The sequence below is a fragment of the Cavia porcellus genome, unplaced genomic scaffold (genome assembly GCF_034190915.1).
Source record: "Cavia porcellus strain 051 isolate PalLab524CR breed Dunkin Hartley unplaced genomic scaffold, mCavPor4.1 scaffold_13, whole genome shotgun sequence".
Lineage (NCBI taxonomy): Eukaryota > Metazoa > Chordata > Mammalia > Rodentia > Caviidae > Cavia > Cavia porcellus.
Genome location: NW_026947496.1, coordinates 53,974,848 through 53,988,493, shown reverse-complemented (window position 1 = coordinate 53,988,493; position 13,646 = coordinate 53,974,848). Strand labels below are relative to the sequence as shown.

Here is a 13,646-nt window from a genome sequence, read left to right as displayed (position 1 = left end):
AACCTACTTAACTCTCTTTCTTACTAAATTGTGAACTCCCTGAGGATAAAAGCTGTCTGTTTTGTACCACTTTATCTTCCGTGGCTGACACAGAACCTGGCCCAACAATTGTTGTGCAACTATTACTAACCATATCGGCAGATTCTGCTTGAGTCATGTCCAAATTGTCTTTACCTTTCTCCATCTAGTTTAAACTACTTCCTGTAAGATCTCTGACATCCACAACTGGAAATGATTGTTTCACTTCTTTGAATTCGTACTAAAGTTTGTCTCTATTCCCCAAATAGTATGTTTACTGCCTTATCCTTTGGGATATAGTTTATGCACATTCCCACATTCCCTTGCATGAGGCTCACAGAAGTGGGGATTTTGCTGCCTTGTAGTTTGGGACCCTTCTAATGACTGGCATAACAATCAGTGAAAACAGTAGATTCACATATTTGTAGCACTTTATGTATTCTCACTAAACCTTCGTATATTGAGGTCAGTATTATTACTGTTCCCATTTAGCAGGAAGACTGGAGTTCAAAACAATTAGTAAATAAATATTGAAAGAAAACAGTGCTACATCTGGATTATTCTGCCTCAGCACAGTTCAGGTTTTCCTTGTCACTCAAAGCCTGCACTTAAACTTGTGTGTATGTTTTTCAGATATAAACAGAAAAAAATTTTTTTAAAAAAATGCAGGTTTAAAAAAAAGGGGGTGGGGGCTGGGGATTTAGCTCAACGGCATAAGCGCCTGCCTTGCAAGCAGGCAGTTGTGAGTTCGATCCCCGGTACCGATAAAAAGGAAAAAGACCAAAAAAAAAAAAAAAAAAACAAATGCAGGTTTTTCCTAAAAGTGACCCTGACTTATTTTAATAAGTCAGTGACCCAATTTATTTTAATATTGGAGACCTGTATATTTTATTAAGTACTATCTGTTTATGTTGGATTTTGCATATTCCCATATTGATTTATAAAAGATATTTATGTACTATAAAAATTATGCCTTATTTGCAAATATTTAGTTAGGTTCTGATATGCAAGTATTTTCCCACTCTTTCAATAATCTTTTGCCTGTTATTTTAGCCACATATAACTTTAGTATAATTTTTTTATCAGATACTTCCTTCTGCTTCCTAATTTTTTGTAATTATGTTTACAAATGTTTTCCCACTTCTGAGATGACAAGAATAATACCTGTTTTTTTTTTCTCTGTTTCAAATATTAAAAGAGTAAATGCCAGTAAGGATAGAGTCGGAAAAACTTCCCTAGTTTGGCACAATCATTGATTTGTTTGGTGTAGATACATGTTGATGTAGCTACTATTGTAGACAGAATGAATAAAGAGTAGAAGATGTTCTTGGTTTTAAGAGAAGTTATAGTCAGATCAAGAGAAATGAGTATCACGTAAGTAATCAAATCACGAGACATGATACAATTAGAGTGGAATTGCTGAGAGGACTGGGAAAGAGTGATGAGGTGGGAATCAGGGAGAGGATACTGGGTCCACGGAGGTGGGGTTTCATCTAACAGCTCCTGGTTGCACTGCTAACTGTTTTGCCATACAAGGAAGGGCATTCCTGGGAGGGAACAGCCCTGACCTGGGAAGGGGAGGATGAAGACTGCCAGACTTTGGTTCTGAGGGCAGGTGACATAAGATCAAGGCAGAGAGGAAGGTGGGGGCAGCACCCTGCCTGTGGAAGCTGTGCTATAGAATTGAGCTTTTATTCTAAGTGCAATGCGGAGCATTTGCAATTATGTAACCTGATGTGCGTTTTCAAAAGATCTTTCTGGCAGCTGTGTAGAGAAGAGATTTTGATGGAAAAGCAGAGAAGCAAAGAAAGGGTTACATAGGAAAAAATGTGCCACTTGGGAATGTAGTTAGTAGATCTATTGCTAAAATGAGACTTCTGCCACTTACGGGACAGCACCATTGTGGCTACTGAGACACCTAGCAATTCAGGCATCTGGAATAAGTGGAAGTTTGAGCCTGGAGCAAGAGAGGGATTTCGTGTGGGTACTGCTCCAAGGAAAGCCGGGCAGGTGGCACCCTTGCATGCTTAGCCAGCAGTCAGAGCCCACTTGCCAGTGATGGATGGCTTCACATTGTTCGGAGCAGAGCTCAGAGGCGGGCAGGCAGATGCCGCAGCCCCTGGGGAGCACGAAGAAGCCTCTGGACTTGTGTCTCACACACTTTGTCCTTCCCTTAGTGTTCTAGCCAGAATGTCAGCTCTGCGTTCTAGCTGTGGTGCTGCACAGAGATCTTGCTATTGTTACACATGCTCTTATTCTCAGTCTTCATATTGATATTTTTACACATTTTAAACTCAGAGTGCCTTGAATTTTGAGGAAAATGAGACCATTAAAGTAGTTTGTAGGCCATAGTAAAGGAATTTTTTAAGAGTTGAAGGAGTGTAACTCCATGCAGTTTATTATTATAATCCTGTTTCATGAAGATCCACAACCATTTTTTGCCTAGTCAGAGTTTAAGATTTTTGCTTTTGATTTTGCAAATGCTTCTTCTCCATGACTTCCAAATCTCACGAGACAGCACAGGTTCCCTTAGAAATCATACAGGGCAAACCAGCTGTGTGTGTGTGTGTGTGTGTGTGTGTGTGTGTGTGTCTCAGGTGTTGGTTTTCTGTGGCATTCTTGTGAAAAGGACTGGTATTGCTAAGTCATTTTTTAATATAAGGAGATCCATGTTTGGGCATTGAAATTAATTTCCCTTATCTCACCATATAAATAGCCACCCTGGATTCCTTGATTTATTACCTGGAGTGGTTCAGTGGCACTAAAAACAGAGGATGAGAAGACATCACCTTTACGTGGCATCATTAGTCACAGCATTAAAAGTGTCACCCCGCGGGGGCTGCTTTGCCTGGCTCCCTCCATGCCTTGATGACACCTTGTTTCCTGCCTGTGTGCTCCAGACACTGGACCGTCCATGGCTTCTGGCATGCATTTTTCATTTCCTAGTAAATTGTTTCAAGCACTCTTTCTGTCTTTCTTTCCTAATGTCACATAAATGAACTTTGGAGGATGCAAATGTAATTCTTGACTAAAGATAATCAGATGGGAGGAAATATTCTTAAATCACATCTCCAAAAAGGACTTGTATGTAGAATACATAAAGAACCCTCAAAACACCACAGAAACAAACAAACGAAACAAAAAAGGAAAAATCCAACGTCCAAGTAAGACGTAAGCAAAAGACCTGAACAGAAATCTCATCAACAAAGATACACCAAAGGCCAATGAGCACATGAAAAATTGTTTTACATCATTAGACAGAAGGGAAATGCAAATTAAAACCATGTTGAAAGGGAAACAAAACATATCCAGGATGAGCTAACACTACATGCTTATTAAAATAGCTAAAATAAAAGCCACTGGCAATACTGAAAGCAGGAAGGGAATGAAGGCTCCTGTATTCCTGGTGGGAATGCAAAACGGAGCAGCCACTTTGGAAAGTACTTGGGCAGTTTCTTAAAGAATTGCTGTAGGGATACCTGCTACCCAGTGCTTGTACTCCTGGGTATTTGTCCCAGAGAAGTGAAGGCATACGTTCACATAAAAATCTACATGCAAAAGTTCTTGGAAGTTTTTGTTTGTAGTTGTCCCAAGTTGGTAACAGCCCAGACATGCTTCAGTGGGTGAATGGATGAGCAAATTCTGGCCTGTATGAAAGCAACAACACTAATCAAGAACTGAAACAGTACTAATACATGAAACATCTCAGAACAGTCCCAGAGATAGATTGGTAAGTAACAGAAGCTACTCTCAAAAGCTGGCATACTATATGACTTCACGTATAAGACATCCATGAAAAGCCAAGACTGTAGTGACAAATACTCGAATGGTGATTGCCAGGCGTTAGAAGTGGAGAGGAGATTGTGACTGATGGGATGGCACAAGGATGTTTGGAGGTGGTGGAACTGTTGTGTATCCTTGTTACTCTGGTGATTATAGGAACTTACACATGTGCTAAAATTCATACACTTTTATCTCCCCCCCACCAAAGTCAGTGTTAAGTCTGGATTTACACACTCGACATGCGAGGCCTAGCCTGTCAGTTGGGATGATTCATCCAGCTCCTTCTCAACATCATGGCCTCTTCACTGAGTCCCGAACACACATGGTCACTTTTGCATTTCTTCCTGAGCACACTCATTGCTGGCTATTGAGTTGTATCCCTCTTGGCTCAACCCTTGAGATTTTTCTGTGGGTTTGAAGAAGTACCAGCTCTGAACACCCAGCCCTGGGTATTTCACACCCAGTCTCAGTGTTCCAGTCCTGGACAGCCTGACTGTCATCTGCCATGCACACCAGGGCATGAGTCTGACGACAGGCATTTCCACAGCTCACTCTCTACCCATGATAAAAGGCCACAGAAAGCTTAGGAAGAATGCTAGTGAGGATAAGGGTCTGTACATGAGGTGCGACCAGTCTCTTATTTTGTTTTACTTTTTGTATCACTTTTCTGCTGCTTTTGCCTTTAACCTTTTTGGTGAAATTTCTTATCTTTTCATGCTCTTTTATGAGGGGATCATTTTTTGCTGCTTTTGCAGAAACTACTTGTCAGAAACAGTTATCCAAGGTTTTAAGACTAGCATGTAGTAATTCCCCCCTTATTCTCAAGGGGATGCCTTCTGAGACTCCCAATGGATGCCTGAAATTGCAAATGGTAGTAAGCCATATGTATATTATGTTTTGTTCCATATAGACATTTAATCGTTGTTTATAAAGTAGGCATTGTTAGAGATTATCAACAGTAAGTACTACTAAAACAATAATTATAACAATATAGTGTGATCAAAGTTATGTGACTATAATCCCTCAAAATTACATTGTTGTATTTTCACTTTTTCACTTAAAGGAAGCATTTACAACTCTTCTTCAGCATTTCTTAAGTTGTCAGCATCACTAATCTTACACATTGAGGTCATTAGTAAATAAAATAAGGGTTTACTAGCACAAGCTCTACAATACAATGGTGGATGATATGACAGCTACTAAATGACCAACAGGCAGATAGCATATAAAGAGTAGATACACTGGATAGAGCAGTGATTTGTGCCCCAGGAATGATGAGCACAATTTGGTGAGGTTTCTGCACACTACTGAGAATGGCATGCAGTTTAAAATTTAGAAATTGTTTTATTCCTGGAACTTTCCATTTTCAGACCATGGTTGACTATGGATAACTGACAGAAAAGAAAGTGAAACCTTGCATAAACAGACTGTTTTTTTTTTAAAAGACTATTTTTTGACTAAAAGTAAAATTATATGGCAAAATCATGACTGTGGAGGAATTTCCTGATGAAAAGGAAATAGTGGTAAAATTCTTATTATGTTTATGTGTTTACCAAGTCCATCTTCCAGATTATGCTGGAGACAGTGGCTTTCTGGAGGGAGAAAATCAGCATTTATATGGTGCTTACAGAGTACCAGGCCTTAAGAAGACCTTTGTATGTTTTAAATCACTGCTCACAAGAAGTAGTAGTGTTACTCTTGTTGCCGTTTTCCAGGTGAGCAAACCTGTCAAGCATGGGCGCTGACTTGCCCAAGGCCGTTGTGGGACTGGGATTTGAAGCCTGGCCTCTGACCCCCACTTGCACAGGGCCATACCTGAGTATGGAAAGAATGGACGTGTGCTGAGCTTCCTCACTTATTCCTAGGGAGGTGTCTTAGAATCCTTTGCGTGGGCTGCCAAATCCAGGCTGGTTTAGAGTGCTCTTCTATTCTCTAGCCAAGGACAGTTCCATGTCTGTGTCTCAATCATTATTAGAGAAGGTAATTGGAATAATTGGAAAAGGAAGCTCCTAACCCAAATGGCTCAGGAAGCAAGCAATAGGAAAATAAATAATTCGGATTGTGCACAACTTTCAAAGTGTTTTCAGCAATGTGTTCACCTAAGACACTCTTCAACACCACTCATTCTCATGGTTGCCTTTGTATAGACGAGCAGAGCAAGGCATGGCAGGGAGAGGTGACCCGCCTGTGCTGTGGGGTTCACCACGTTGGTTCACATTAGGCCATTTTACCCATGCCCTGCCCACCTCCATCACATTATTAAGAGAGACACTGCCATAAACTTCAGGTGCAGGCAGCAAGATTTAAACTCTGTCTCTGCATGTGTTAGTTTTTGTTGCTGAGGAACAAATTGCTGTCAGCCTAACAGCTTAAATACCTGCTTACTAGCATATATATATGTATATCCTGTTGGTCAAAGTGCAAGTCAGGTGTGGCTGGGCTTTGTGCTCAGAGTATCAGAAGACTATAGCAAAAGGATCAGCAACACATTCAGGTTATTGGAAGGATTCGGTTCCTTGTGGAGGGAGAGCCAGGGTCCCATTCCTATTCGGGCTGTTAGCCTGAAGCTGCTCTCTGCCCCTGGAGGCTGCCATCATGCCTTGCCATTTGACCTCCTCCACTGGAGGCTAAGAGTGGTGCATTGAATCTTTCTTGAACGTCAAGCCCCTGACTTCCTGGGATTCTGATCTCTAAAAGCCAGTTTTAGAGGTTGATGTGATTCTGAAAGGCCCAGTCAGATAAGCGCTCTCTCACTATGTTGGCTGATTTGGGACCTTCATTAAAACTGCAAATCCTCATCACCTCAGCAGTTATGTTGGTACGTGATTGACTCGCAGAGAAGCTGTGCCTATACCAGATGTAGGAATGGGGTCAGGGCAGCTGTAAGTTCTGCCTGACCACACTTAAAAAGATAAAAGACAGAAACAGGGGCCAACTCCAAAGTATTTATTTTTCCATAGTTAATCCATTTTTGTTTTTTTGTTTATATGTTTGACCAAAGAGGGTGCATTTTTCAGTCATTATGTAATTTGATTAAAAGCATGTTTGTAGTCTGTGTATTTCCCTTTACCTTAAAAAAATTAGAGAAGGAAATGGATGTAACATGAGTTTAACAACATAGTTGTGTATCATCATACGGTACGTGTATGATGATACACATACTATCTTATCCTGTCATTTCTTCTCAATCTCTGTGTGCTGTCTACTAGAACCTTCTCTCTGCTCTTTGGTTGGTTGACACCTTCTCTACTTTAGGACTTTATTGTATATATCACCTGCTTATAGATGAATTACTAAATGGACTTACCTTAGAATAGATTGAACATGAGATAGTTGTTGTTCTTACCATGCTGATGCCTTCTGGCTAGCACCTCTTATTTCTGAATGAGTTCACTGCATGTTCTGTCCTCCATCTTCTGCTAGCCTGTGGTAACAGGAGAAGGACTGGATCTGCCTTATTCTCCCTCAGAAGCGCAGTGCCCACACCATGCTCAATACCAAATATATTCCAAAAATGATGTGTCCAGTTAACATGTCAGTAGGTATGGGTCTGCTGTGTGGAGTCTGGCTAACGTTACTGTTTGTTTTGAAAAGTTGCTAGAACAGTAAAACCAAGTTAATCATGAGATCACTGCTCAAGCAGTTGTTTGGAAAGCACTTAAATGACAGTCATAAAGCTTGTGAAAGAGAGAAGACACTCTATAAATGACAGAACCAAAGAGGAGCAGTTTCTGTCCTGTCCTGCAAAACACATGGTACCACCAGGAAGGAGATGAATATTAAGTCTCCACATTATGGGCTGTCTGGTATTTGGAGCATGGTTTCTTGACCTGATAATGCCCCACTAAAGATGCTTCTCCTTTCTCCCAGTCCTGTTTTATCAGCATGTCTCTGATTTTCTCATAAGCCTTCTACCTTGACCTCCAGGTAGCCATGGTAATTGAAAAGTCACTTAGAAGCTGCTCAAGTCACAGGAACTATATGACAATCAACCACTCCGAACCTTGTTTTATGCCTCTGTAAAATGGATGCGATAATTCCTGCCTTGAAAGGATATTTGGAGATAGAAGGGAAATCAGTGCAAATGTGTGACACACACTGAGATGATCAATGTTATTCCCACTATTATTAGGTTGAACTGTTTGAAGTATGGCTGTACTAATAGGACATAGAATTGACTTGCTCGTCTAACAACCAGTAATTTGAGACTTTACTAAAGTCCAGGGTCAATTCTTTACAAATAACTTAATCTGTGGTATTGTGTTATGGTGACAGCCTGGTGGTACATGTGTATAATCCCAGGATTCTGGGGAACTGGGGCAGGAGGATTGTAATTTGAAGCCCAACTTGGGCAATTTGTAATACCTCACCTCAAAAAATAAAAGAGGGCTTGAGATATACTTAGTGCCAAGGCTCTGGATTCAGTGTCTAATACCTACAACACAAAACAACAACAGGAAAAACAAACAAACAAGAAAATGTGGGGCTTAGGGTGTAGCTCAGTGATAGAGTATGTGCTTAGTACATTTGAGTCCCTGCGTTCAACTTCCAGGACAACCCCCATACCCTCCCAAAAAGTAAAGGGGCACTTTGGAATTGTTGCCAGTGTTCTATAGTGTACTTAACTATTTAAAAAATTAAATCATTACATATTAAATACAGACCACCTCATTTCAAATCTTTAAATTGAAATAACATTTCATATACAACTACACCAGACACAATTTATCTTTCTGTTTTATCTTTCATGACTCAGAGAGTATCGTGAAAGTTTGTAGAGCCTCTGTATTTTTATTGTGAACTTCAGTTAGCATTTCTTTATAGCTGTTTAAAAGTATTGGTTCATATTCAATCTGAAATGCAACTTCTACCTGTTCTTTTCTCATCCCCATGCCGTAAAAAACAGTCTGTTTCACTAAGTCCAGACAGGCACTTGTTCACCTGCAAGGGGATGTGGCATGAACTGGGTAGGAATGGGACCAGCACAACAGGATCTGTGCAGCCAGTAGCCATAGACGCTGGACCTCCTAGAGCTCACTGCCTTCAGGTACCAAACGTTGCTCCAACTGCGGTAAGCCCTTAATGCATGTCAGAGGAAATCATTGTAGGGAATAACAAGGGCAAAGTAGCTCAGTTAATATTTCTTCCTCTTTTATCTCTCACACCTAAAGGACATATTCAGTGAATTTTGAAGGAAGCTAACCAGTCCTAGGAAATGCAGTGTCAGAAAATGGAGGCAGCCTCGGTGTGGGTATCATTTCTAAACAGGGTGCTGCATTCCTGTATGATCTTTTATTTTGCGTGCCTTTTAATTCACTGAATGTGATTTGGACAAGTCAACTCATTGTATCACAGTGGCATTGGGAGTCCATATTTCTGATTTAATTCCAGCAGTGCACACTTAGTGAGATGGCGGGCCAGGAGCCTACTCTGCCCTAATTAGCTAGAAGAGTTTAGGCCATTGACTGCAGATCTTGAGGTTTGCCCAATTTCCTCTCCTGTAAAATGGAGTGATTCCTTTTTTTTTTTTTTATAGTAAAAGGAAATTTGATGTAGATACGAAAAAAAATTTTTTAAACACTGTGCAAATGCTTTCATTTTTATTTTTACTTTAACCCAGATTAATATGCAAAATTGGGATGCCATTTGCAGAGTTGTTGGCATCAGTTCATCATATTTCTAGGTGAAGTATGTGAAAGTGATTATAGATAATAAATATCTTTTTTTTAAAACTTATTGCAGAGGCAGTTTTTCCACTGTTAATGAGGGTAATTTGACTTGGTTGAAGGATTGCAGTTCTTAAGAATTAATGCAGTAATCCAATTCAAAGATTTAAAGAGATCTAAGATTTTTCACAGGTCGCATGCTAGTGAATGTGCTCCTATCACATAGCAGCTAATGGACTTGAACGCCAGTCTGTCATTTACTGTTCCCTTACTGCATAGCAGCTTTGCCCTTGGTAGTGAGTATACTTTCCAAGCACTGCAAGTTATTTAGATGTGTGGTATATTTGTAACACTTTGGAGAGATAGTATCCTTTTTCCTGTAGCCCCTAATTACTATAAAATCTGGGGTTATCTTTGTTAATTACATGTTTGAATCCTAATCTGTGAAGGTCTGAAGAATATCAGGCTCCGAGGAACTGCCTTCCTGCCTTGCTTTGTCAGATGAGGTCCTTTTTTTTTAATGTATTTTTAAAAACTAATTCATGTATCATTGTGTTCCTATATATAGGTTAATTCACATGAATACAAAGGTTACATACTTCGTTTTCATAATTTTCCATTTTTGATAATGATGTATTATTAGCAGCTAACAATATTTTTGAAAGGCTTATTTGTAAAAGATGTTAGAAATGCTCTCATTTCCCAATCCCATTATGTTCCCAAATATTAAAAATCCCATTTTGAGGCAATTAGAAGCATGCACGTCTATCCACATGCGTTCTTCAGACAGTGTCACTGTGCTGTGCTCACAGAAACCTTTGTTCCTTAATTAGAAAAAGGACTAGTGCTCATTAATTGTGATTCCAAATGGTGTCTGCTGGAACATCGAGGCAAAAATACATTACAAGACGAGATCAGCCTAAATCTAGGCAGCTACATGCTATTTGGAGGATGTGAAAAGACAGATAAATCACTGAGGGTCCCTTGTAGGGCCATGTTGGTGTCCTGAACTGTCCTTGAGGACATGGCTGGCTGTTCATCAATTTTGAAACCAAAGGACTTTCTGTACTGCCAGGAGGAGGGTCAGGTAAAGGGACAACTTATAGAGAAATCTAGAACTTCTCTTGGGTTGAAAATTCACAATATTCTAGGTAGACACCATCTGGATGCATGTAGAGGTCACTGAGTGGTGAATTGTTGGCAAACCTAATAGAAGACAGATATCCCAATGTTTTATAGGTCAAGTTTTACTGCTGACATTGGGCAGGGGAGGAATTGCAACAGTTTTGAAAGCTAAAACTTCCAAACTGGATTGGCAAAGGCTTAGGCAGCATCAGTTACCAACAAAGAACCCTAATTTCCACAATAAGAACAGGCATTTCTTCAGCCTGCAATCTTCATGTATCTAGTATTTGTAGAAATAAAATGTTCATGGCAGCCCGTCTCACTGATTAAGATCGAGGCTCCACAGGCAAAGATGTGAGCACCTTGAATGAAAAGAATCTCTTCAGTCTATATTGCGTGGGTAATATTTTCCCGTGACGTGGCTGAGCTGGCAAGGAAGCACTGAAATAAGGGGCTATGAAGAATGGAACGAAATGTTAGTGTGAAAGGCAAAGATTGGAAAGCAGATCAGTGAATTTGAGCATCAGTTTGTTTCTCTCAAGCAGGGTTTATATCCCTCAGGTAGCTAAGAACATAGGGGCCCTGAGGCCAGTCTGAGCTCCTCTTCCATCACCCTGCTCACCACCTCCCTCCTTTCTTGCCTTCTCATTCCACCCCTGCCAAAGGATAAATTGCCCTTATCCTGCTAATGCTAATGGAAGACATTATTAACAAAAGGGAGGCCTTCATAAAGGAAGCAGAGGTCTGGCGTTGGAGGCATGACACCCTCATGCTGATAGTGGTATATGGGTCAGAAGCTGAACATGGAAACAAATAGTACTTCCCTCATGAGATGGCCTGCGATATTAAGGAGACTTGTCTAGCTAGCTGTATATTTTTTTCTAACAGTCATCTTTTTTTTTTAATGTTGTATTTCTCAGAGGAAGAAAAATAGATTTTAAAATGTAAAAACCTGTTCTTCAATTGAGTATGCAAAAATCTCATTGCAGTATTTATTCCAAACCTGCTCTCATAATGTTCACTCAAGGAGAAAACAGCAAAAAACAGTTGTTGATGGACTTAGCACAGAACTGGATTAAATAAGCATTAGTCTACTGAAGCTGATTACAGGAATATGAAAATGCAGTATCTTAATGGTACATATTTTTATGTGGCAGCTCAGTTGCCTTTCATTTTGCAGCTAATATGTCTATTCTTATGAGTCATTTACTTCTTTAATTACCTTTTGCAGGCAAGGCACCATGGTATATTAATGTGAATGATTTTTACTGCCAGTTTATCATACAATGCCCCAGAAGTTGAAAGGCGTAATTGACTTGGAAGAACAGCTCATGAAGGAAACAATATTTAGTTGACAGTTTTCCTTGTACTCTCTGTTGACGTTTATGAGTTTACACTATGCTAAAGGAGTAATAAACACAATTTTCTTTCAATAACAGGAAAGGATAGCTTCTAAAATACATTTGTGGAAAACACATTTGTTCATTTCTTGAATAATATGAAAATAACACATTTCCAGTGATAAGACCTCTCACATTGCCAATTGAATTAAACCTTTGAAGGTGCATTTATAACCTGTCTCAGAGCATTAGGAGATACTAGGATTCATGTGATTGAATCAGTTTAATGAATATTTAAATTATATACAGATTTGAGTAAGTCATATTTAAATCTAGGTGCTAGGGTGAGATTATTTGGTGGAATCCTCTCAACTTCCTGGTGAAAGGGAAACAGAAAGAGAGCTTGGGAATTTTGGAATTGTCTGGAGGAAGATTTTTCCTCTACAAAAGGAGGGAAAGTCTGTCAGTACATTTTGGGAAAATAAAATAAAGAAAGCACAGTCCACACAACTCCTTATAAGGCCTGGTCTCTGAACAGTTAAAGTAAAGCCCTGGGTGGGTCGCTGCTGCTTTGGAATCTGGAATGGTGCCTGACTTGAACTTGACAAGGGCAGTTTTGCTTTAACCATCAGTTCTGCAGGCCTCTTCACCCCCATCTGGTCCACTGGCTCTGGGCAGGCCCTGGTTTGGTTGAGAGGGAGTTAAACTTTTCACAGTTTTCTGGATTGTTTGCAGTTCAGTCCTGTGCAACATAATGAAAGTTTTCAAGCCATCTGTTGTTAAGCTAGTGGTGAGCAAGGCCAGTATATCCAAACAAAGTTCTGCCTGCTGTAAACTGAACCTGCCAGTTTAGCAGAGCTCCGCTGACCCCTCCAGTGAACGGGGCAACCCTTGGTACCAGGCACTCATTGCTGAGAGCTTTCCAAGGGGAACTATTTGGGTAAAGGGGTGGGGGCCTGTTTACTTTTCCCCTCTATGTTCCTCTTACTGGCTTGGACTAGTTTATACTTAATCTTTAAATGGATACTTGTCCCCCTCCTTTTTCAAAGGAGGGGCATTACTTCTTTAATAGGAGACTGTAACTTTTGGGAAAAGGACTAAATGTCTGTGAATGTGTGTGAAGAGGCTGTAGTTCGAGAGTGTAATCTGTGCGGGTATTTTTTGTTTTGTTTTTATTATTTTGCTCCTCAGTGTTTAGGGACAAATAGTTTGGGCAGAGGAACTCCTCAATTTGTTATTTAGCTTATATAATTTTTTTCATAGCTTTAAAAAGACTTTCCACTTTGTTCCTACAATTTGTATTTCATCATTAGAAGCTGATATTCTAACTAACTTAGCAGAGCAACAGTTAGAGAATGCTTTCTGTTGTTTGGAGTATTACCTGATCCTCTGTTTTCCTTTATGAGGTATATCTACTGCCTTAAATTGCGCAGCTTAACCTTAAAATTGTTTCATTATTTTTTGGTATTTTTCTCTTCTGTAATAGTGTTTCCTTGGCTATACATGCCTAAAATATTCATATTATATACATATATATCTCCTACCTAAGAAATATGTATAAATATCAATGAATATATTATATATATATTTTATCTATGTGTATGAATGTATATGTTAATAAAATGTAATTGTATTTTATATGCATCTATCAATATCTTTCTAGACCTGCCCCTGCCTAACCATAGTGGGCTTCTTTTTGGAGATCATACTTTAT

The 13,646-nt window shown here is 39.6% G+C and overlaps 1 protein-coding gene across 7 annotated transcripts in view; it reads left to right on the top strand.

Annotated features, from left to right (window-relative positions):
• Positions 1-13,646, top strand: part of Foxp1 (forkhead box P1) — a 562,135-nt gene that overhangs the window by 381,855 nt on the left and 166,634 nt on the right. The window lies entirely within an intron of this gene.